The sequence below is a fragment of the Meriones unguiculatus genome, chromosome 9 (genome assembly GCF_030254825.1).
Source record: "Meriones unguiculatus strain TT.TT164.6M chromosome 9, Bangor_MerUng_6.1, whole genome shotgun sequence".
Classification (NCBI taxonomy): Eukaryota; Metazoa; Chordata; class Mammalia; order Rodentia; family Muridae; genus Meriones; species Meriones unguiculatus.
Window position 1 is genome coordinate 95,752,652 of NC_083357.1, and position 25,767 is coordinate 95,778,418.

The 25,767-nt window shown below is 43.7% G+C and overlaps 1 long non-coding RNA gene across 1 annotated transcript; it reads right to left on the reverse strand.

Moving 5' to 3' along the window:
- Positions 1 to 1,996: 1,996 nt before the first annotated feature.
- On the reverse strand, positions 1,997 to 25,760 carry LOC132656521 (uncharacterized). Its single transcript, XR_009594282.1, has 4 exons — positions 25,362 to 25,760; positions 24,721 to 24,941; positions 24,443 to 24,559; positions 1,997 to 2,781 (listed from the first exon to the last, which is right to left on the reverse strand). It is a non-coding gene; the product is annotated as an uncharacterized LOC132656521 (long non-coding RNA).
- Positions 25,761 to 25,767: the final 7 nt, after the last annotated feature.

Below are 25,767 nucleotides of genomic sequence, written 5' to 3' on the forward strand. Positions count from 1 at the left end.
AGTACACTTCTCCCCATTTCTCTAAAACAGTGTGCTCTGTCATATGGAATAAGCAGATCAAGAGCACACATAGTAAAAGAGCTCTGCAGGGAACAGAGTCTTGTATGTAGCCCAGGCTGGCCTCAAACTTCTAACTTCCTGTTTTCTGAGGGCAGAATTAGTAGGTATTGGGCCACTATACTCAACAGCAACAAAAATGTACCCATGCCTATATTTGGGGCTGACACCAACTCCAGAGCATGCAAGATAAGTGATCCATCTTTGGGCTCCAGCACCCCTCCCCTTTGAATGGAGAAAACACACTAGAAATTTGATCATAAAACCTGAGCATGGCCTTGGCTCTTATCAGTAGCAGAATACTTACCTAGCATGTAGGAGGCCCTATGCACTGCAGAAAAAGGAAACTTGAGCCCCTAAGACATGCCATTTGTCTACATACAAGCAAACACTTCAGTTTACGCAGTTTTATTCAAGCTGAAGCTAGAGATAGGACAGTAAAGAGCTTCAAAAATAGTCATGTTCATAAAACCCTTTTTGTGTATGTATTTCTTTTTTATTTTATTATTTCTTTTTATGTATGAGTGTTCTATCTGCATGTACACCTGCATGCCAGAAGAGGGCATCAGATCCCTGTATAGATGGTTGTGAGCCACTTATGTGGTTGCTGGGAATTGAACACAGGACCTCTGGAAGAGTACTGTCCCATATCTCCAGCCCGTAGGTATTTCTTTTCTTTTAGGAAGGGGATAAGGCCCTTTGTCTACTAGACTGGCCTCAAACTCTACAAAGCCAAGGATACCCTTGAACGATTCCCTAGCCTCTACTTCTCAAACTCAGAGGTCACATGCTTTGGAGTACCACACCCATCTGTGTCCTTGACCTTGCATTTTAATCTCAGCCACTCTAAAATGACACATTCTCCCCGCCCCCCAGTATATTTTCACATATTTACTGGTAAACCAACCAACTAGGGGAGCGTGGTGGGGAGGGGAATCATATTCCCAATAAAACAAGTCCAATTCTCTAAGGTTTTTCTCAGCTCAATACCAAAAAAAGTTGGGTAACAATGACCCTGGTGTCACCTTTCTGTGGTGCCCTCTCAAGTACAATGCCTATGGCCCACACTAGTTCTTCGATTCTCCTGGAGGTTGTGCCTTAAAGTGACATCTGGTCTCCACCAGCTGTATCTGGGGATGGGAGGAGGCCATCCCTGTTTTCTGTGGAGGAATCCTTAGGCCTGAAAGTTTCCTGTGGAAGAGGAATAAGATCATGTGTCCACAAAACAATGGGAAAGGAAAGGGCCTTGGGACTGTTTAAGTCTAAAGTAAACGCTACACAAATTTACCTTTTGTTGTTAGCCCACTGCTTTTTTCTTAACTATTGTCTGTTTGCCCAAGAGTCTAATTAACAAACTCTTTAGGCCAGTAGACATTTGCCTCAGGGTTGTTTCTATTCGAAGCCATGGTTAGTATTTTTAATGAAAAGCCACAAAGAACTAACATTTAAGTGCCGGCCACTTTTAGAAAGCTTTGGGGAATACACCATTTGTTTGTTTGTTTGTTTGTTTGTTTGTTTGTTTGCAGGTCGGGGAGGGGAACACTTAGTTGGTGAGGGCAGTTTCTAAACCTAACAGAAAGGTATATCAAACCCGAAAAGTGTGTTTGTGAATGCTTAGCAGCCACCTCCCAAGAGAAAGGGAGCTGTTTTCCTCCTGTAGGGAACCCAGAATTTAGTCCAGAGACAGAACAAAAGCGTTTACGATGACCAGCATCCAGCCATCCAGGTGGAGCTGGGTGTTAATGGGCACAGTTCCCTGCCCTAACTCACAGCTGCTGGACGCCAGGACACAACCTGCTTTTCAAAACTCCTCTTCGGGTCAGCCACTCAGCATCATTTGTTCCTTAAACTCCTCACTCTCTGTTTTTCCTGAGTCCTTCTGCCGCTTCTATACATGAGGCCACCCCTGCTTTCCTTCCGATTTTCTGCAGTCTGGGTCTCAGGCCGTCACAACCGTGTGCACACACAAACACACACACTGGTAAAATAGCATGGAGATAAAACATGAAGTCAAAATCTAGCTGTAGAAAGCGCTTTCTCCAGAATGAGCTTTTATAATAATGGCTTTTATAGCACTCAGACCTGACCCTGCCCACCATCAACACATAGTCTCACTTGTGTCTTTCTCCTAGGTTGCCTGTGGATCTTAGCCTGGTGCCTATGAAGCTTCACTCTAGGTGACTTCACACAATTCTATTCTAATACAACATACGAGTTACTTTCTTTATTAGGATGACAGAGCACGTGGCAAAGGCAACTTAAGGAACTGTCTCAGCCCCAGGTTTGAGACTGTCCTTTGTGGAGAGCCCAGAAGCAGGAGCATGGGGCAGCTGCCTACAGGACATCCACGGTCAGGAAGCAGAGGTCTGTGAGTAGCCGCATTCAGTTCATTTTCTCCTTTTTGTGCAGCCAAGGACTTAACCCGAGTGTGGCTCCCCACAGTTAAGGTGGGTCGTTTCAACTCAATGGATCCGATTCAAGACCTTCCTCAGCGCCATGAGCAGCAGCTGTCAATCCAATCAAGTATAACGCTGTCAGTTCCAGGTGCACCGTCACAGCCAATAAATGGTACTGACACGTACTTTCTCCCTCTTTCTTTTGTTCTTGTTTAGTTTCGCTTCGCTGTGTGTTTTGAAACAGGGTCTCATGAATCCCCGGCTGACCTTCAATCCATTCTCCAGGGATGACCTTGAACAAAATCCTCTTGCCTCCACCTCCTGAGGGCTGAGATAACACAGGTTAGATGCCATTCTTGCTTTGATTTTGTCATTGTTCATTCTTCCCAGGCTAACCTGGAACTTACCCTGGAGCCTAGCTGACTCCCAGCTCAACTCAGCCTGAATCCTGCAGCTGCAGACATGAACCACCACAGCTCATTTGAATTACGATATTTTTGTTACTATCCCCCTCTAAGAAGAATATATTGCTAAGCATGCAATTACCCACAATCCTACTACCAGAGAGGCTGAATCAGTAGGTCATGAGATTGAAACCAGATTGGGCTACAGAGAGGCCAGCACGAACTGTATAGTGAAACCAAACCCCAATTAACAACAATAATGAGTATTACCTGAGTCATTTAAATATTTGCAAATTAATAGACTGAAGAAAAAAAAAACCTGGTTTTTTACATGGCAAATGAATAACAGTTTTTCTTTAAATTCTTGTTTTTGTTTCTGAGGGGTTTGTTATTGATGCTGTGTGACTGGAAATCAGGGCCTCCTGTATGCAAGGGAAGACGATCACTAAGCTACATCCACAGCAACATAGATGAGTACCTTTCCAGTAAAACATCACTTTAATTATCACCTGGTGCACATTGTCTCCAGGGTCTTCTGAGGCCAGCGTTGTGGCTCACCCCTGCCACGCACTGCACAACCCAGCGTGCCGACGCTTGCATGTAATGCAACACCTGGCTGGTGAACACAGGGGTCAGAAGCTCAAGGCCGTCCCCAGCCAGCTGGGCGGACATGAGACACCGTCTCAAAAAGTAATAGAAAACAAAGTAATAAAATACAAAGCTTATTGCCAGTGGCGCAGTGGCACAGTGGCATGCACCTATGATCCCAGCACTCAGGGAGGCAGAGGCAGGCAGATCTCTGTGAGTTTGAGGCCAGTCTGGGCTACAAAGTGAGTCCAGGACAGCCAACACTACACAGAGAAACCCTGTCTCAGATAGATAGATAGATAGATAGATAGATAGATAGATAGATAGATAGATAGATAGATAGATAGATAGATAGATAGATGGATAAAGAGAACTAGCCAAGCCCCATATGTCAGCGTAGGTCTACAATTCCAGCTCTTGAGAGGTTAAGGCAGGAGGATTTCAAGTATGAGGTCAGCTCCAGCTATATGGTGGAACCTTGTCTCAAAAAGAAATGAAAAAATAAAACAGTGTATACAGCTCAGCTGCTAAGAGTGCTTGCCCAGCATGCAAGGCGGCCTTGGTACCACGTGGCATGTAGCCCATTTCAGGAGGCCCAGCCTCTGGGACATGTTAGCTAGCATCTCAGTGATTGATGGATTAAAAAATAACGGAAAAAGCATATCTGGCCTATAATTCCAGTGCTCTGAAGGGAGAAGCAGGACTGATGTAATTTGGAGGTGAGCTCAGTCTACTCAAGGTGAGAAAGAAAGAAGAGGGAAGAGAGAGTGCTCACAGCATATTCTATTCCTGGGAAGTCCCTGCCACTCTGATTACATCTTACCTACCACCTTGAGACTAGATAGGTAAGTTTAGGACACTGGGGGCAGGGGAGGGAGCATGATTAAGGTCCATCTGACCTTCACAAAACTATGTCCTCCAACATAGCCCTTCTTGCTAAGAAAGGTGGTATTTAAATTGGTTCTCTCTTACTTCCTTATGCATGTGTCCCATCCCGGCTTCTTCTGAAGAGAGCGGAGGGAAGGCATGTGCTGAGCCCCTTACATGTCCAGCCTTTTAAACGCTCTGCCTTTTTGGGGGTAGATGAAATCTATATGTATCTTAAATCTTCCTATGGTGTAAAATGCTGAGAGCTTGCTTCTCCCGGGGGATCCTGGAGACTGACTTAGTTGAGCAGAAAGTCTGTGTCACTCTGAGAACTGGAAAGGTTCTGGCAGGCTCTGAAAGTGAAACTGTATTTTTTGTTTGTTTGTTTGTTTGTTTATGTTCCAAGCACTTTTCTCAACAAATAGATGAAAAAAATGGTTCTTCCCGTTATTTTCCCTTTTTGTTGTTTGTTGTTGTTTTTTGTTTTGTGTGTGTGTTTTGTGTTTTTTTTTTTTTTTTTTTTTTTGGCTTTTCGGACAAGGTCTCACATAATTTCACAAAAATGTATCTTGACGTATCTTTACATTCGGCAAAACAGTGGAAGAACCACACAAGCAATGGTGCATTTACCTGCTTCTCAGAATGGCAGCATCTCTGCTGTCCTTGCCCAGCTTCTTGTTCACTTTAGAGATATTATTTCTCTCTACTGCTGAAGATTTCTATTTTCCATCAGTTTTTTCTTTCCTTTGGTGGGGGAGGTGAGCCCAGTCTACGGCTCATGTGTGGAGGTCAGAGGACAACTCTGGGATAGGTTCTCTCCTTCCCCCTTTATCTGGGTTCCGGGCATCAGAATGAGTGAGATCATCAGGATTGCATCATGGATCGGCAAATGTCTTTATCCACTGAGCCATCTCAGGAACCCTGTTGCTGGGGGTTCCAGTGAACATTTCCTAAAAGGGACATTTTCTTACACAGGCACGCCAGTGCTTGACATCAGAAAATTAGCATTGGTACAATACTATTATCTAATCAAGATGTTCCTCAGAGGTCACCCATTGTCCTAATGATCCTCTCTGTTACCCAAGCAAGCTCCAGATTATTCATGAAACCACCTGCCAAGTCCCTCCAATCTCCTCTAATCTAGGCCAGTTCCTCCATTTTCTGTTATCTTCCACTGCTTGCTTGGTAAAGCACATATCAGTTATTTTGTAAACTTTCTCTCAGGCAGATATTCCTTTGATCCGTATCCACCCCCATTCACTCGTCTCGGGGAGCGATGTGAATAAAGTAATCCCTGTCTCGTGCCTTTATCTTCTAGCACCATTTCTGCATAGACTGGTGCAGAGAACCACTCGGAGCCTCCATTCTTCATCCCTGAAGTCCAGATAATTACACCCGCATCATAGGCTACGGAGAAGATGAAAGCAAGTGACATATATATATATTTTTTTTTAATTTACCCAATGTGTGGCAAGATCACTTGTTTTTTATGTGCTACGGATCCTCAATTCTTTATCATCACTGGGCCACACTTACATAACGGGTTATTGCACAGGGCTCTGAAACCAAGGCTCAAGAACTAATGGGACTTGGCTCAGTACTTGGCAGCACCACCAAGCTCCTCACCATTGCTAACCCTGTGTTCAAGCAGCTGACACACTTCCTGCCAAGCACTTACTCTGGTCATGATTGCCACTGTCCTCGCTATCACTGCTTATAGATCTGTCCCCAATACATACCAACATGACTTGCATTATTTAAACCCATCTGCACCTCTGGGTTTGGAGGAGTCAAGACACTGGCCTTAAAAAGTAAGAGCTGGAATTGACTTAATAGAATAGTAAAAAAAAAATAAAATAAATTTAAAAAAATTTAAAAATTATAAAAAAAATCTCTTTTCATCTCTTACTATGGTTCATAGTTTTGAGTCAGGTGTCTCTGTGTAGCCCTGGCTGTCCTAGAACTCACTTTGTAGATAGCGCTGGCCTCAAAAACTCACAGAGATCCATCTGCCTCTTGAGAACTGGGATTAAAGGCATATGCCACCACACCTGGTCCCTATGGGGTTTCTGATTTTGCTTTCCCACCAAACTGGCTTTTCTTTCTAGACAGAATCGTGTGTGAAGCCAGACATGGCGGCACATGCCTGTAACCTTGCATGTGTGTGAAGCCCGAGGATCAGAAATTCAAGATCAGCCTTTACTGTTTGGTCAGACTGAGGCCAAGCTGAGCTACATGAAACCCTGCCGCCAAAAATAAATGAATTATTTACATTTAATTGACAAAACTAATAAAATAAACTGTGTTGTGTGAGCCTCTCGTGTCTTCTTCTGAACCACGAAGAAGAATATTAACCAAGAGTGAGCCTGCCGTGGGAGAAATAAATGCTGAAGAGGTTTTATACTTCAAACTCAACCACTATGTGAGAATAGCTTTCAGAATCACTACAAATAAACTTAATTGGCTGTGGACTAATTCACCTGTCACAATCTTATTCACAAGAGGAACTGAAGACACCACCTCCCCTTAACACCCCTGGTGTTCCGGTGGGCTACAAGTCTAAAAACACCATACAGGGGGTGAAGGACTAGAGGAAGGAAAGGAGGGGGAGGGGCCTTATTTTCACTCGGCCCAAAGTGGTGTGGTACTAACTGAAATAATGTTGATTGCTCGTGATTGTTGCCTTTCTTCTTACAAATGAACTCCTGAGCCTGGGAATGTAGCTTTATGATAGTGGCTGCCTAGCTTGAGCAATTTTGGAGCTCACGGTTCAATTCTGTGGAGCACACACAAACAAAACCCAACTCTTTAACCATCTATCTATTCTAGATACACAGATGCATTCAAATAGTGAGCAGACAGCAGAAATCTGGTCCCTGCCAGAAGATGTCACTGAGCTGTTGCCTGATGTTAGGGCGGACACGCTTTTAACAGAGGCATCTCCTTGTTAAAAAAAAAGGGGGGGGAATTAAATCTGCTATTTATTTTATTTTTATTTTTTTTATATTAATCAGTTTATTCACTTTGTATTCCAGCCTCCTCCCTCATCCCCTCCCAATTCCATCCTTCCTCCCTCATCTCCTCCCAAGTCCCTCCCCAAGTCCACTGATAGGGGAGGTCCTCCTCCCCTTCCATCTGACCCTAGCCTATCAGGTCTCATCAGGACTGGCTGCATTGTGCATTGTCTTTCTCTGTGGCTTGGTAAGGCTGACCACCCCCCCTCAGGGGGAGGTGATCAAAGAGCCAGCCACTGAGTTCATGTCAGAGAAAGTCCCTGTTCCCATTACTAGGGAACCCACTTAAATACTGAGCTGCCATGGGCTATATCCGTGCAGGGGTTCTAGGTTATCTCCATGAATGGTCCTTGGTTGGATTATCAGTCTCAGAAAACCCCCCTGGGCCAAATATTTTGGTTCTCTTGCTCTCCTTGTGGAGTTCCTGTCCCCTCCAGGTCTTTCTATCACCCCCTTCTTTCATAAGATTCACTGCACTCTACAAAAAGTTTGGCTCTGAATCTCAGCATATGCTTTGATACTATGCTGGGTAGAGTCTTTCAGAGGCCCTCTGTGACAGGCTTGTGTCCTGTTTCCTGTTTTCTCCCTCTTCCAATGTCCATCCCATTTGCCTTTCTGAGTGAGGATTGATCATCTTAATCTGGGTCCTTCTTGCTTAGCTTCTTTAGGTGTACAGATTTTAGTATGTTTATCCTATATTATGTGTCTAATATCCACTTATAAGTGAGTATATACTATATGTGTCGTTCTGCTTCTGGGATACCTAACTCATCTTTTCTAGATCCCACCATTTGCCTGCAGATTTCATGATTTCCTTGTTTTTAATTGCTGAGTAGTATTCCATTATATAAATGTACCACCATTTCTGTATCCATTCCTCCGTTGAGGGACATCTGGGTTTGTTTTTTTTCCAGCTTCTGGCTATTATGAATAAAGCAGCTACAAACATGGTTGAGCAAATCTCCTTGTTGTGTACTTGAGCATATTTTGGATATATGCCTAGGAGTGGTATAGCTGGATCTTGAGGAAGCACTATTCCTAATTGTCTGAGGAAGCACCAGATTTATTTCCAAAGTGATTGTACAAGTTCACAATCCCACCAACAATGGAGGAGGGTTGCCCTTTCTCCACATCCACTCCGGCATGTGTTGTCACTTGAGTTTTTGATCTTAGCCACTCTGATGTGTGTAAGCTGAAATCTCAGGGTCATTTTGATTTGCATTTCCCTGATGACTAAGGACATTGAGTATTTCTGTAAGTGTTTCTCTGCCATTCGACATTCCTCTATAGAGAATAAATATGTTAGAAAAAAAAAAAAAGTGGGGAAGAGCTTTGAACTCATTGGCACAGGAGACAACTTCCTAAACAGAACACCAACAGCATAGGCTCTAAGATCAACAATCAATAAATGGGACCTCACAAAATGAAAAGCTTCTGTAAAGCAAAGGACACTGTCTTCAGTACAAAATGAAAAACTATAGACTGGGAAAGGATCTTCACCAACCCTATATCTGACAGAGGGATGATATCCAGAATATATAAAGACTCAAGAGGTTAAGCAGCAACAAATCAAGTAATCCAATTAAAAAATGGGGTACAGAGCTAAACAGAAATCTACCATTTCTGTTAACTACTGTAGTAACTAAATTATTTGACTTTTGTCCAAAATCTATAAAAAACAAATAAACAAAAAAATCTTCTCTGTCTTACAGATTAGAATACTGGGGTTTGAAAAAAAAAAAAATTGAAGCAAATCAGGGCAGAAAACACACCATCCTTGAAGTAGAAGGATCACGAGCTTGGTTCCAGACTGAGAACAATGTAGGCTCCATGAGGAGGAGGAGGAGGAGGAGGAGAAGGAGGAGGAGGAGGGGGGAGGAGGGGGGGAGGAGGAGGAGGAGGAGGAGGAGGAGGAGGAGGAGGAGGAGGAGGAGGAGGAGAAGGGAGGAGCTTCAGGAGAAGGAGCCTTAACCAAAATCTACACGGGTTCTAGGTGGTGAAACCTCTAGTCTCAGGGCACATTTTTGCAAACTCCTTCTGCTGTAACATTTTAGACACTGGCTGCTCATTTGTTTCGAATGTATAGAGGAGAGAGCCAACTGCCTTTGCCATCCACCCAGGTGTGCACCAGTTCCCCTGCTAGCCTCAGGACAAGGCATTCCTCCTGTCAAGTGCTTGACATACATTACATACTGTTTCATGAGTGTGTTGGGGAAGCAAAGGGCTTGGACAAAGGGAAAAATTGTTTTAACTTCCTTGAACCTTAAAACCAGTTTCATGATGCAAAGATGGTAGAGGCGTTGCAAAGATACTAAACGGTTTTAGAGGCTTTTTCTTTTTTTCATTGTGATGGTTTCCGTTGGTTCCTCTTGGTTGTTTGGCAGTTTAGTCAGGTTTAAAGACACACATTCTCATGTAAATGCACACATAATCAGCTAGTGCTTTAGTGAATACAAAAGGCCCCCTCTGTCCAGGGGTGTCGCCGGGAGGTTCTGTTAAGCTTCCTGAAATGTTCAGGAAAAGCTCTAAAATTCTTAGGAATCTGCTGAGTACCTTGTTCCCAGAAAACCTCCAAATGAAACACAAATTCCGATTTTCTCTAAAACCAAAGCCTATTGGTTTCATGTAAAGTATGTATATCTTTGGGGCTTCGCCTTTCATCTTTTCAAACAATTACCAAACAAGCAGCTTTGGGTAAAAGGACAGGACTCTGTGAAAAATAGACCTTTCTCTTGCAACACTTTACTTACTAAAAATCATGTTTGTAATTTCTTCCCCTTCTGAAAAAGCTGTCCCTGAGCCTACATGCCGAGGTTTGGAAGGGACAGCAGGGCAAAAGTAAGCCCTTTAGGAAACCATCTGATGATGGAGCAGCAAATTAGCCCACAGCCATAGCTGTTTACGTAGCCAAGGTGTGTTTATTCTGTTTGAAGATACTTCAAAAATAACAATTGTAAACCAGATTAGGGCTTTGATCAGGGAATCTGAATCTCTTTTGTTTGACCATGAATAATTGGCCTTTGTAATGTTAATGCCTCTTTTAAGGAATAGCTATCAGATCTGTAAATGCAACATAATTACAGGCAAGAAGTCGGAGGGGATCTGTGAAGGCATTTTATGGAAGGTCTTTACTTTTCCTTTACATCTAATTAAAGTAGAAAGATATTTTAGTGCAAGCAGAAAAAAAAAACTATAATTATTCCCATTGTCAGTGATGCCCGTCCGGGTCAGGAGTCATCATATTCAAGGATAGGATTACAATCTTTAGAATGTTTGGCTTTTCTGGTAATGCAGGGTGGTACTCGAGGAGGGCGGAGTTAGGCTGGAAGCTGGAAAGTCGGTCTTCCCAAGACTTCACCATGGAAGTCCCAGTTAAGAATCCGTGATTTACAGTTCGAGGACAGCCTGGTCTACAGAGCAAGTCCAGCACGGCCAGGGCTCCACACAGAGAAACCCTGTCTCAAAAAAAATGGGGCGGGGGGGCGGGGAGGAGGGGGAAATACATGATTTAAACAGTCACGGTTTCCTAGCGCTTGTTTTAAAGATCGAAACCGACTAAATATTCTGCTGAGTTTTTTGCTGTTGCTGTGAGGTGTGTGACAGTATAGGCCAGCGAGCTGTTGCTGAGGATGTGAGGAAACCAGATTGCTACACAGCAAGATAGGGCAATGTAGATATGGGGGAAGAGTTTCTCAACAGCACCCGGGGAGCTGAAATTTCATGAAATGTTGTGTGGGGAAGCCCGGGTGCAGCGTGAGGCCTCTTCTGACAGGGCAAGCTTTCAGCTGGTCGCATTAGGTCCTTTTCCTCACCTGAAGTCGCTCCTGGACACCCGTCAGCCCTTCTACCTGGCCCTGCCCATGCGCTTTCACACCCGACAGCGTTTCCCGCAGTATTGGGTTCGGTTCGCGTTTAAACTTACCATTCAAAAGCTACTCACAGGGCAAATGGCATCTCTGAGATTTAGGTTTCAGCTCTGCTGAGTAGCAGGCTCACAGTCCTAATTATGGCGGCAATTAGGTTTACAGCACCGGGTTCATTCCAAGAAGCAGAGGCCGGGAACAATCGCCGTGTTTACTTGAAGCTCCTGAGTGTGTGATGAGCTTTTTTTTCCTCTCCACTTCTTAACCTACAGGCTCTGCTAGATGTCATCAACACACTAGTGTGACCCTGTCTCAAAAACCCTCACCAAGCTAATTCAGCTGTCATCGAAAACCCGGCTACATTCTGCGAGACCAAGGCAAAAGCTGAAATAAGCTTTTAGTTTTAGACTTAAAAAGGTGGCATTATTCATTTACGTTTATTGAAAGGATAAAGTCTTATATATAAATGATTTTTTAAATCTGTTAATTTATTCTCAGCATCACAGAGGAAATCGCAAAAACTCCTTTGGCTTGTCCTTCCCAATTCCTGGGGTAGAGGTGGCTGTTGAAAATGGTTCTTTTGCAGTAATGGAGAAAAGCAAATTATGAAATGGACAAGTTATTTACGTTTGAAAATAAACTGCATCTCACCCTGGGAAATTAGATTCCGGGCAGTTTTACATTGCAACATGAACATGTCATTAGTTTTAATTTTCCACAGCACAGATTTTAGGGTAATTTGCTTTCATTAGAATGAAGCAGTTTCTCCTCTTCTGCAACATTATCATTCAACACCTCTCCTCGCCATTATAGGGCTATTTTTTTGTGAGTGTTTTTAACCTTCTTTCTCCTCCTCATTTGTAAAAACAGCCTTGATTTTCCTAAATATGTAAATGTCCATGTAAAGCACCTAGCAAGAACTGAGGCACCGCATGAACCCAGAAGGCAAAGGTGTGGAAGCCCTCCTACAGGCCAGACATCACAACACCACGGAGGCAAACTGCACCTTAAAGGAGCGAAGCCTGCACAGTGCCTTCCTCCTCTGCAGACTGCAGTTTCTGCAGAGGAAGAGCAGCGATCAGTTACACATTAACCACTAGGGTCATTTCTTGTAGCAAATGCAAGGTCTATTGATCGAGTCACATTTCTCAGTAGCACAAGTCTCCCTAGGCAGTGAAGCTCCTGCCGGAGGCCACTGTGCCTTGGGACACGACCTGTCTAAGCCATTGACACGTTTAGCATAAATTTGGATATCATCAAATGTTTGTCTTCATTTTCTTTTTTGGGTACTTTGCTGACTCTTTAGATAATTCTCGGTTAACTCCGATGTACCTTCAATCTAGAATTAATCAGTTGTCCATGTTCACTGTGGGATAGGGAAATTATTAAGAGAAAACAGTCTCTCATGGTGCAAGAGTGCCAATGAACTTGGTTCCCAGCATGTCCTGCTGTTTCTTTTCAAACTTAAATAACTTTTCTGCGCACCCTTATCTTCTGGGTACTTCCTGTAAGCTTCATGTATTATGCAATCAAGCCCATAAACATAGGTAGAAGTTAACGTGACTGGCTCCAGTGGACTTTACCACACACATGTAGTTAAAGCTTTATTGCCATTTCTGTCATAAACCTCTCCTCCCTTTTCTTAAAGAGATTGACCAAGCTATCATAAAAATGTATTATTGCCTGTAGCTTTTCAAAACCTGAGTTTCTAAGAAGTAACTGGCCTCCTTAACCATACTGGACTTTGGCTCAGAGTCCCGATACAGTACAGGCAGCGTGCTGTCACACACCAGAATGGTGTGTGAGCGTTACAGGGCTGAGATGGATCAAAGCTCTGTTAGTTAATACCCCCCCCCGACTTGGTTTGAGTAAGGGTCCCATGTAACCTAGACCAGACTTGAACTTGATTACCAGCTAAAGATGACCTTGACCCCTGACCCTGCTGCTGCCACCTTCTGAGTGCTGGGATTCCTGGCATTCACCAGGACCTCCTGCCTTCTGTCCTTTCTATTTTTAAAAATAATTCTGAGATTACGCATTACAATATTCTATATTTATGTGCGTGATTGTGTGCGTGTGTGCATGCACACACGTGGGTGTACACCCGTGTGGAGATGGGAGAACAACTTTTGGGAGCTGATTCTCTTCTTCCGGGAAGTGGGTCCCAGAGATTGAACTGCCGAGTCTCCGCCCACTGAAGCATCTCACCAACCTGAAGATTATCCATTTCTGTTAGATCACAGAAGTGATACTTTATTTCTCTCAGGAGCTCTATGATATTGATGTTTTGTTTTATGCTGTCCACCTCGTCACTTGGTTAAAATGATGCCTGCTATTTTTTTTTTTTTCACTGAAAATTACTATTTTTCCCTTTGTAGTAAATGGGCCTTGTAGGGGGCAGGCTGAGTCTACGGGCTCAGTCAGCTTTGCGTGTAGGTGTGTGGCTGCCTTGCAAACCCAAACCGAGATCATTTGCCATTGCCTTGGAAAATGCTTGATTGGAAGGAAGTCGTTGGTCTTAGACCGAGGACACTTCTAAGTTCCTAAATGTTGTACTTTGGGATTTTAGGTCCCAACAAAGCTTCTGTGAGGAAGGCTTGGACCCTGGCTCTTTAAGATAGTGATTAGAACCTTGGGAGGTGGAGCAAAGAGAAGGAGGTCCTTGGGGTCACACCTTTGATGGGGATATTGAGACCTGAGCCTCTTCCTCTCTCTTTTGCTTCCTGCTGCCCTAACTTGAGTGGACGGCTCTGTAAAAGCACTGAGGTGAAGCATGCACTTTTGGGAACAGAAGGGAGGTGTTGAGTGTGTGTGTGTGTGTTGCCCTGTGGTGAGGGGTGGTCTTCTTGCCTCTGCCTCCAGAGTGTTGAAATTCCAGGCCTGTGCCACCATGCCTGGCTTGGAAAGCCCTAAACCAAGAGCCAAACAAAGCCATTCCTGCTCATGATCTGTTTATCTTAGGTGTTTGGCTCAAACCCGCCGCTATTTGAATTTGCATTTCACTAATATCAGGAAAGCTGGGAAGATTTTCATGCTCAATTGGTCACTTGCCTGTCTTTCCTTATAGAGTACCACTGCCTTCTCCTTATCTCTCCTTTTCCTCCTTCCCTCCTTTTTGCTCCCCTCTTTCCTTTTCCCACCAGGAAATAAAGTTACAGACAGTTGAGAGCTGCCAGGTAAGCACTGGGACTTGAACCTGAGTCCTCTGGAGGACCAGTCATCTTACCTCTTAGCCATCTCTCCAGCCCCTCTTTTTCCACTTTTTAAGATGGGAATTTTGGGTGCTAGAGAGGTGGCTCAGAGGTTGAGAGCACTGGTGATCATCCAAAGGTCCTGAGTTCAATTCCCAGCGACCACATGGTGGCTCACAACCATCTGTAACGAGATCTGTTGCCCTCTCTGGACTGCAGAAGAACATGCAGGCAGAACACTGTATAAATAATAAATAAATCTTTTTAAAATGGGAATTTTTATGACTTTTTAAACGAACACATAATAATTGTACAGTGTTAGGTTTCTCCTTTTCTCCTTGTTGTGCTGGTTATGAAGCCCTGGCTCCCTACATGCTAGCTGGGTGCTCTATTGATCCCCCTCCCCCTTCTTTTCTGACAGGGTCTCACTGTGTAGCACTGAATGCCCTGGAACTTACAGAGATCCCCCTTTCTCTGCCTCCCAAGGGCTGAGATGAAAAGCCTGTGCCACCATGCCCCGCTAGATTATTTTAAGATTTATTTTTGAGCCGGGCAGTAGTGGCCCATGCCTTTCATCCCAGCACTTGGGAGGCAGAGGCAGGTGGAGGCAGAGGCCAGCCTGGTCTACAGCGTGATTTCCAGGACAGCTAGGGCTACAGAGAAACCCTGTCTCAAAAAACAAAACAAAACAAACAAACAAAAAGATTTATCTTTATTTGTGTGTGTGAGAGAGACAGACAGAGAGAATAACTTGAGAGTCAGTTCTGTCCCAGGAATCACACTCAGGTCTCCAGGCTTTCTCAAAAGGCACTTTTACCAGCTGAGCCACCTGATGGGATCCCCTCTATTATGTTACAAACACCCCTTAAGTTGACTTTAATGCACCAGTTCTTTACATAATGTGTACAAAGCAGGTCTGATTAAGCCAAGGGGATAACTGCAGCTGGCAGTTTTCAGTTAGTGTTTTCCTCCAAACCCTCGCCAGACAGCCTCTGAGTCAGTTGTCTTCCACTGTCCTATGCGCTGTTTGAGTTTACAGAGTCTTATGTTGCCCTCAAGGCCAATACAAGCATCAAAGTCCATTCTTCATCTGGTTTGCCCCTGCAGTTATTTTGTATTTTCTCCCCTGGGTCCCCATCTAGAGAGACTCTCTGTCTCTGTGTTTGTGTGTGTATGGTGCAGAGTTGAGACACTGTTTCTTGTTTGTTTGTTTGTTTTGTTTTGTTTCAAGACACAGTTTTTCTGTGTAGCCTTGGCTGTCCTGGCATGTGTCACCACGTTCCTGAAATAGCCTCGCTGTAGTTTTGCAAATCACTTCTTCGCAGGGAAATATCTAGTCTACACGTTCTGTCATTGTATGCACAATACTGCAGATTCACACTGCGTGCATGTCCTTGGTCACCATTGTGTACCACTCTTCTGTTGGTGGTTGTCATTAGCCCCCCCCCCAACTCTCCGTGTCTGGGGTTCCAAACTTCAACAATAAGGCTTTGATCAGGGTTAATGATCTAATTGTTTGGGCAGGCAGGGTGGCTCACGCTTGAAATCCCAACAATCTGGAAGCTGAGGCAGGAGGATTTACTATGAGTTACAGACAGGTCTGTACAAAGGGTGAGACCCCCATCTTTAAAGAACACTCAGACCTCCTGAAAAGTCCCTAGTGACAAGAGAATGATTTTTAGTGTATTCAAATGGGAAAGGCTGACCATAGCCCGGCCTGCGCCTTGGCGTGTGCCTTTGCTTCGTGTTCCTGGCTTTGTTCTCTCAAACATAATCACCATGTTGGATTGTAACCAAAGAACTCTGGCTCTACTGTGGCAAGGGTCTGGGATTACTTTCTGCTTGTTTTTCAAAATTAAAGTGTAAAACATAATGAAAACTACATTAAGTCTGGACATGGTGCACTCTATAATCTCTGCCCTTGCAAGGCAGCAGGTGGACTTTGCAAGTTCAAGTGTAGCCTAGACTACACGTAGTGAGCTCCAGGCCAGAGCAAGCTACATGGAAGACGCTGCCTCAAATATTTCCTAATCCCTTGTTGGTTTTGTTTTTTGTTTTGTTCAAGACAGCGTTTCTCTGTGTAGCCCTGACTGTCCTGGACTCTGTAGACCAGGCTGGCCTTGAACTCACAGACATCCGCCTGCCTCTGCCTCCTGAGTGCTGGGATTATAGGCGTGTGCCACCACACCCGGCTTTACGGATACTTTTAAAAGACAAGATTGCCACAAAGTCCTTTCTAATATTTCATGTAGCTGTGTGTGTGCGCATGCGTGCTATGCTTGGATACATGCGTACACACGTGGTTTCATTCAGACGCGCATGGCAAGCGCTGTGCCATGAGCTGGCTACAGCTGAAAGTACAGCAACTGCAGGTTCATTAATCTACTGTGGCTGCCTGTGGCTCCTGAGATAGCGACACCTTCCCCACAGAGAAATCAAAGCCTAGACCTCTGTGAGTAAAATGACACCTTTTAGCTGAGACACGGTTGGTTTTGTGGGTTGCTGATGGTTCTCTTCAACTGAACTGTGACAATTACAAACCTGAGAAGTGTGATCACAGGACAGCAGGTTCCTAGGTGTGAAGTAAATCAGGCTCCCTCACTTTTATACATTTTGTTCTTTCTCTTTTTGATTCTAAGTGATTTCAAGCCTATAGAAAAAAATAACAAAAACCTCAAGAATACTATTAAAATTCTCATATCCCGTTCATCCAAAATCACCAGTTATTACGAATTTGACTCACTGATTCTATTTCCTTATTGGTCCATAAAATGAACACATGCACACATACCTACTTAATCGGCATGTTAGTTGAAGATCCCATACCCTTTCCCTGTAAATACTTACGGGTCATATCCTTAAAATAAAAGAATATTCTTCTACATATCCAGTTACATCGCCAAGTTCAAACACGTAGGAGACTGCAGCCTTATGTATCATACTTAAACTTTTATTTCTACCCGATCTATTAATTTTTCTCTCCCTTCCATCCAAATGAAACTCCTGACTGACTGTCCTTTGAAAAGGGAACATTCCAGGGACATCCTCTATCTTTTACTATGGTTACATTTCAATGTGTGTGTACAGGTTCATGTGAGCGTGCCGTTGCACATATGTGCACATGCATGTGAAGGCCAGAGTTTGGTATCAGGTCTTTCTCTAGTCATTGTCTGTCTGTCTGTCTATCTATCTATCTATCTATCTATCTTGAATAAGAGTCTCTTAAGGAATGCAGAAGCGAAAGGCTGGCATCACCTTCCCCCTTACACGCTGGGGGGGAGGTCCCTAGCTGATCATGCATGCCACTGTTCTGTCTTCCAGGCAGCTTTGGAGCCCACCTTTGAGGCCTGGGATCACGAGGCACCTTCCACACCCTGCCAGCCTTTACGTCTGCTTGGAGGATCTGAACTCCAGTCCTGACACTCGGGTTGCAGTCGCTCTGCTCAGGGAGCATGACTCTAGTCATGCCTGGGGCTTTTACACAGGTTCCACCTCAGGTCCTCGTGCTGATGTGTGACTTTACCAGCTACACTGTCTCCCCTTGAGTCAACCTTCTTGAAGCCTTCAGCCAGATCCCTGTAGTCTGAGCTGTCTGGCGGGGCCTCATGATTAAATGCAGATTAATACTATTACGATCTATTTATTTTTATGTGCATTGGTGTTTTGCCTGCATTATGTCTGTGTGACCACGTCAAATCCTTGGGAGCTGCGGTTACAGATGTTTGTGAGCATGTGGGTGCTGGGGATTGAACTTGGGTCCTCTAGAAGAGCAGCCAGTGCTCTTAACCACTGAACCCTCTCCCCAGGCCCTGACTGTGAATTTTTGGAAAATAAACTGTAACTGATGTTGTATCCTTATCAGGTCCCACCAAGATGTGAATGGTGTCTGCTCTTCTTGTCCAGAATAAGGCTGATGCTGCTCATGTAAAAGTTTTTGTCAGGATTTCTCTCGCTCGCTCGCTCGCTCGCTCTCTTTTTTCCCCTGGGTTTTGTTTTTTTGAGACAGGGTCTCTCTGTGTAGCCTTGGCTGTCCTGGATTAGATTTGTAGACCAGGCTGGCCTCAAACTCACAGAAATCCATCTGCCTCTGCCTCCCTGAGGGCTAGGATCACAGGCGGGTGCCACAACACCCAGCTAGGATTTCTCATTGTTAAACTGTCTTTTTGCACTATAATTAATACTCTATTTTATATGGAAACACTATGGGATTCTGAGCATGTTCCTTCTCGTGACGTCACTCAGTCACCCTTTCTCCACGCTTACTCAAATCCATTAATCCTGTGAGGGTTGCAACATGGAGACTTTGTTATTTGTAGCGTCGTGCTTGGTATCTGTGTTAATTCATTTTCTGTTGCTGTAATAAAATACTACGCTCACTGTTTTTTCCTGCCTATGCCACTACCACGGCACCCATGAAGCAATTTGCAAAAAAGTGGGGCAGGAAAAGAATCAGGCACTTGTAGGCCAGTGGTGGTGCACGCCTTTAGTTCCAGCACTCTGGAGGAAGAGGCAGGCAGATCTCCGGCCTACGGATCGAGTTCTAGGATTTCTAGGGCTACACAGAGAAACCCTGTTTTAAGAGGAAGAAGAAAAGAAGGAGGAGGAGGAGGAGGAGGACGTAGAAAGGTCCACCCTTGACTACTGCTACCGCCCTGAAGAAGGTGGATTCGTGGATTCTGCCTATTTCCAGGAGTTTCTCCAGGAGAGACTCCAAGTGAATGGAAAAGCTGGGAATCTGGGTAAAGGGTCTGTAACTTAGGAGTGGAACAAGAATGAGATCACTGTGACTTCCGATGTGCCTTTTCCCACAAGATATATCTTACAAATATATATATATGTGTGTGTGTGTGCATATGGAAGACTGAGCTACATGGTTAGTTGCATGTAGTTTGCTAACAGCCAAGAGAGTTAGGATTACATTTCTTAGGAGATGAAAATTCAAACTCACTCAAACTCATTGATTTGTGGTATTTTGTGTGAATTTAGGAACAAGATTTGGGAACAGCAATGGAAGACTAGCCTTTAACTCACATCCATCCACCTGCCTCTTCCTCCCCAAATGCTGGGATTAAAAGTTTGTGCCAGGGCTGGAGAGATGGCTCAGTGGTTAAGAGTACTGACTGCTCTTCCAGAGGTCCTGAGTTCAATTCCCAGCAACCACATGGTGCCTCACAACCCTCTACACTGATGGTTGTAGTGGAGGTCTGATACCCGCGTCTGGCATGCAGGTGTACATGCAGAGAAAGCACTCAGACAAAAAATGAATACCAAAAAAAATCTTTAAAAAATTTACTGTGATTAAAAGTGATATATACTCAGATTGTCAAAAATGTAGCTGGGCAGTGATGGCACATGCCTTTAATCCCAGCACTCACTGGCAGAGACAGGCAAATCTCCTAGTTTGAGGCCAGCCTGGTCAAGGATGGCCAGGGCCATACAGAGAAATCTTTGTGTAGCAAAAACAAAAACAAACAACCCCAAAGAACAAAAACAAACAAACAAAAAATAGTGCATACTGTTTTCACTTACTGTTTTTTAAGACAGTATCTCATATGGACCAGGCTGGATTTGAACTCACTACGTAGCCAGGGATGCCCCTGAACTCCTGATCCTCCTGTCTCCACTTCCTGAGTGCTAGTATTACAAGTCTGTGCCTGCTTTGCGTGATGCTGGGAAACACCAGTGCTAAGCAAAGCACTCCACCTAAATTGAGCTATATCCATAGATCCAGATCCATAGCCTTCAAATAGTTAGGACTCCCCCACCACACACACACACACCAAAAAAAAAGAGAGAGAGAGAGAGGGAGAAAGAAAATAGAAAGTGGCTGGGCACGCCTTTAATCCTAGCACTTGGAAGGCAGAGGCAAGTGGATATCTGTGAGTTCAAGGCTAGCCTGGTCTACAAAGCAAGTCCAAGGCAGCTAGAGCTCTGTCATACAGAGAAACCCTGCCTCGAAAGAAAGAAAGAAAGAAAGAAAGAAAGAAAGAAAGAGAGAGAGAGAGAGAGAGAGAGAGAGAGAGAGGAAGGAAGGAAGGAAGGAAGGAAGGAAGGAAGGAAGGAAGAAAGAAAGAAAGAAAGAAAGAAAGAAAGAAAGAAAGAAAGAAAAGTGGCTCAATGATTTTATCAACTAATCTTACTTATGTGGTTTGTTTGTTTTCCGAAGAAAGAAAGAAAGAAAGAAAGAAAGAAAGAAAGAAAGAAAGAAAGAAAGAAAGAAAAAAAGAAAGAAAGAAAGAAAGAAAAGTGGCTCAATGATTTTATCAACTAATCTTACTTATGTGGTTTGTTTGTTTTCCGCTTGAGGCTGGGTGGCGCTATGTAGCCCAGGCTGGCCTTAGTTTGCTCTTACCCCAAGCCACAGGTTTAGGAGTGCTGAATTATGCAAAGGCAGCACCACCCCCTGGGAGTGTCGCTGAGTAGCCACAGATGGCCTGGAGCTCGGCTGTAACCCAGGTGCCTCGCAGGCACGAGTCTCCGATCCAGTCTCTCAAGTAGGAACTGTCCACCTGTGCCGCTTTGCCTGGCTTCAAAACCCTCTGCTTCGTGCTTTCTTTTCACCTGCGTGGGTACACGTTTATAAAACTTGGAATTTTTTCCCTTCTTCTTTCCTTTTTTCTAAGAGACTTTTATTACTTCAATTTAAGGGTGTGTGTGTGTATGTCTGTACCAACACATGTCTGTGGAGGTCAGGCTCATTAAATTCTCTGGAGATGGAGTTACAGGTGCTGGTGAGCCACCTGCACGGGTGCCTGCACACAACTCAGGTCTTCTGCAGGAGCAGCACGTGCTCCTAAATACACTCATCTCTCCACACACACACACACCCTTTATTTTTGAGACAAGAATCCGTGTGGCCAAGGCCAACCTTGAACTTCGGATCTACCTCAGTCTCCCAGATGATTTGATTAGTGGCATGCCTACTAAACCCTGATTTTTTTTTACGTGTGTATCATATACATAGCACACATTTGTGCACGTGTGTGTGTGTGCGTGTGTATTTTCCTTTTTGCTGGATTCCTAAGTTATTTCCAATCCTCTATATAAATGTATGTTTATAGTAAATATTTTCTAGTTGGAGAATGATCTGTGTTTTAGACAGGGCCTTGCTATGTCTCTCTGAATGAGTAGAGGTTGACCTTGAACTTGAAACCTGCCTTGGAGTGTAGAGATTATAGTGGTGTAGTGTCAGGCCTGGCTAATCTCTCTCGAGGTCATTTTTTTGCCTTCTTCATACCTGATGACAAACTCTTCTCCCCCCAAGTTGCCCACAAGTCTATGAGCATAGTAGCACGTAGCGTTAGTCCTAGTGTGATTTTGACGCATTTCACTTATCAATCAATGCCTTCAAAGATTCTTCCCCATGAACCTCGCACACAGCATGGGACATTCCTGCCGGCACCCCACAGCCTTCGGCCATAACTGCTTCTGTCATAGCATGGCTAGCCACTGCTCATTGTGATGCTGATGAGGTGGCATCCCTGATGTTCTAAAAGATTGTTTGGTGTGACTGCTTCAGGCCAGGAACTGTCTCTTCACCTTTCCTATGATATTTTGAGTCAGAATTCAAATACTGTACAGCTGAAGCTGCAGTATGCCTGGCCTATAACTTGGTCTAAGGCATTCATATTTGCCATTTTCATCTGCTTAGTATACTAACAAGGTGGAAAAAGCAATCCCAGTCCCTCCAAAAGGTAAACCTCTACTTTTTAAACCAAAAAAAAAGTACTACTAGTGTTTTAAAAGTAGGGTAGATAAATTGCACTATTGTAAGCGTACACTGAGAGCCTTGTGAAATGGAGAATGCATTGAAACCCAAAATTAAATAAAATGTACTTATGAACAAGGGACAGTGCACAATCAGGATATCAAATTGTTTTCTTAGGACTATGTTGTTTTAAGTTGTACAAAAATGAAATCTGTAAAATATTTTATTACATATCTGTCATCATAAAAGGAAAGAAAAGAGCATCTATTCTATTTCTAAAACTTTTGAATCAAAATGATCTGCATTTTGTCTAATCTCAATGAGAACTTCTATTTACTGTGCTACTGTCTCAGTAACTTTTTCACATGGGTGGCTTTAGGTAGTAATGAAAAACTCAAAATATTAAAGATATGAAGTGTTCCAGAGGATAAATTATCTTCTGCGTTTCCATTAATACAGATCCTAACAGAGACACAGTGGACATTGAAGTCACTTTTAATTAAGTGAACTCACTTCCCACAAGTGACTTTTGCTCTTTCTTGTGCCTTTTCTAAGATCCAGTACCAGCTGGTAACTCAACACCGACCTACGGAAATGGAATATCCTGTGGGTTCTCCCAGAGTGAATGAGATTTGGGTGACTTTCTGTGACCAGCTGACTGGAGGTGTTTCTGTTGTGCTGTGTCCTTGTAAACACTGCCTTCAAGATCGATCCTGGCTTTTCTTGTCTCATACAGAAGCTATTTATTTTTTTCCACTGCCTTCTGCAAGCCCCCGCCCCCACCCCACCCCCGGAGCTGGATGCCCGCTCAGCCCCCACACATTCAGGCATATTTATTCCCGTAAAGATAGTGACACTTGGGGTTTATTCTAAGACTAAATCCTCGCTGCCCAGTGACTAAGGACCTAAGCATGCACACTGCTTCTATGCTAACCCTCCTAGCCAGCCTGACTACTCAACATTTTTCTTTCTTTCCCTCAGAATCCCCTCTTTTGGCACACTTCAGTTCTCACACTACTGCCAGGCCACTAATTGATTTCTGAAACCTGACATTTGTTTTTTGTTTTCTCCCATCTTCCCTAATGGTACAGGACTACTCAGCAGGGAGGAATGCAAAGAACTAGAAAGTTCAAAGTAATTGAGGATCTGTCCATTCACACTGGCTGGCGGCACGCCAGTGTGGAACCTGGAAAAAAATCTGAAAAATATTTATCAAGTTTTAACCCTTTTCTGGAAGCTGATAGGACAGGTTGTCAGCAGTGGTGTTTGTCTTGGTTAAACACGTTCTCTGTATGCTTAGAACAGCATGGTACACACCTCAGAAAAGGATTACATTCCAATTTTCGTACTATTACACACGGCTAAGCTAGTTATCGTCTGTGAGACTGCAGAGCTGGAGACTGGAGAGAAACTATTACTTACTGTGGCAGCCGTATTTCCCGAATCCTTATGCCAGAAAAGAAATTTAAATAAGTGCGGCCATATTTGAGGAAAGAGTAGATACTTAAGCATTTTTAAAACACAGAACACCAGCTCTGTGAACCAGGCCAAAGCCAGGCTCATATACACATTTTTTTTTTAAGTGTGTGAATAAAAAAAAAATGTGACAAAGCTAAAAATATGTCCTAAAGTGCTTGTCAAATAGTTTGGTGGGCTTTTGTTTTGCTGCGATAGGTATCTTTATAAGGGGTAGGCATGTTAAAAAGCTAGTGTGAAATTTAGAAGGATTTCCAGTAAAATAAATAGGTCTTATTGCCGTAAAAAGTGATGGCCCGCTGAAGCTCTTCTAACAAAAACAAAACAAGTCAACATAGGTGTAAAAGTAAACTAAAGTAAAAATAAATTTCAAGATGTACTAACTTTGAATTGGATGGAACATAAAGGGTGAAAGAAATGAAACATTCTATTAAGACTTATCAATACCCCATCCCTTGGTTTGATCATATTATCAGCGTTAAGTATCTAAGATTTTCCAAAGATCATCTGTTTTTAAAAAGTTAAAATCCAACACCAACTCTATGATCTGTCCCTGAGTTATTTGATCGCATGATTGGGTTTAATAACAGAGAAAATCAGGACAGATTTTTAAAGATAAAAGTTGGCAACCAGAGATCATTCACTTCGAAACATAAGTGCAAAGACACTTATTAAATAACACCCTGGTATCATGAAAGTTGTCATCACCCATTCTCTGAAAGCAGCAACCACAAATATAAAAATGAATCATTACTAGCAGGAAGGAAAAGGGAGAAAAGAAGTCGAGTTCACAGTGTGATTTTATCTTTGTTGAAGAAAATGCACGTGACATTTCTATTCATATTTATTTACCTATATATTGGGAATGAGACTCATACCTTGTATACCCTTTGAGGTGCATTTCTTGAGAACTCTTAAAAAGATGCTTCCTTGGGAAGTGGCCAGTGTGCTCTCTGTGGGTACTCTGGCACAATGTGCTGTCCGCATACGTACATCTGTGGAAATATTACAGACATTTTTAAATCGCAGTTTGTTGTTTCGGCTTCCCAGTAAGCCAGATGAAACCATGCACAAGAACATTAAGGATTAAGGAAAGTAGTTTCTTTTGGTGATTGCTGGCAAAATTAAAAACAAACAAAACACAAAACCCACTCACCCTCCATTAAAGCAACGCAGGAAATGGGTAGTTAAATATTTGGCTGTTATTTTCCTGCAAATTTGGATTCCCAGTTCTCAGAGCCGTTGAGTATCTGTGAATATCTGTGGCTTCTTTGGTTCCCGTTTCGTAGGAAAAGGTGTCACTATATTAGGTAGATGGTCTGTGCTCCTCTTCTGAAAATATTAAACTCCATTTTCCCCCCTCCGGAGACGACAGTGCTAGCAAAAATAAGCCAAAGATGTAATGTCTATTTAAATACCCAGTTGAGCTGGCTGTTAGTTCTCAAATTAGATTCCATGCTCCGGCTAAAATCAACATGGTTTAAATATTAAAAACTTCATAATTCATAGGGCCCACCCCACCTCTTCCCCACATACGGCGACAGAAGGTAGAAATGTCTGTGAAAACTTCCAACTCCTTAAATACCGTAGGGGAAAAATATGCCCAGGTTGGTATGCAAGGACTTGAAAAAATGCTTGACATTAGAGCTTTTACTCAGGCCATAAGGGATGGGCTAGAGGATAGAGAGACCTACAGCTGAAAACCCACAAATGAGGGCTGTTTTACATTTGTTACCGAACCGCCCCTTGCTTTTTCCTCTAAAGTACATTTTGCAGACTTTAAAAACATACACTCACTGGACGAGAGTTGGAAACCTCAGCCCCACCACCTAGCTGCCTTCTGGGTTCAGCTTTCGAGTTTCAGGTCCTTGCACAACACCTAAGACGAGCATTACTTTTTTTTTTTTTTTTTCACCCTAATCCTGGCAGAGAGAACAGTTGGGAGAGATCTCCCTCCGCGTCTCCACCCTGATTCCCCCTCTTCCTAGATTCCACCCGCTTCTCTCTCTCCTTTCCTCCGCCCAGTGCTCCGGCGGCCCAATCTGTCAGAGAAGTTGTGTACAAACTGCGCCGCAGCCCTGCGCGCGAAGCTCATGGCCCGCGAGGGGTGCGGTCGGCCCGGCGGGGGCGGAACCTCGCGCCGCCCTCTTCCCATTGGCCAACCTCTGGCCCTGCGGCCTCGCTATTGGCCGAGACGCTGCCA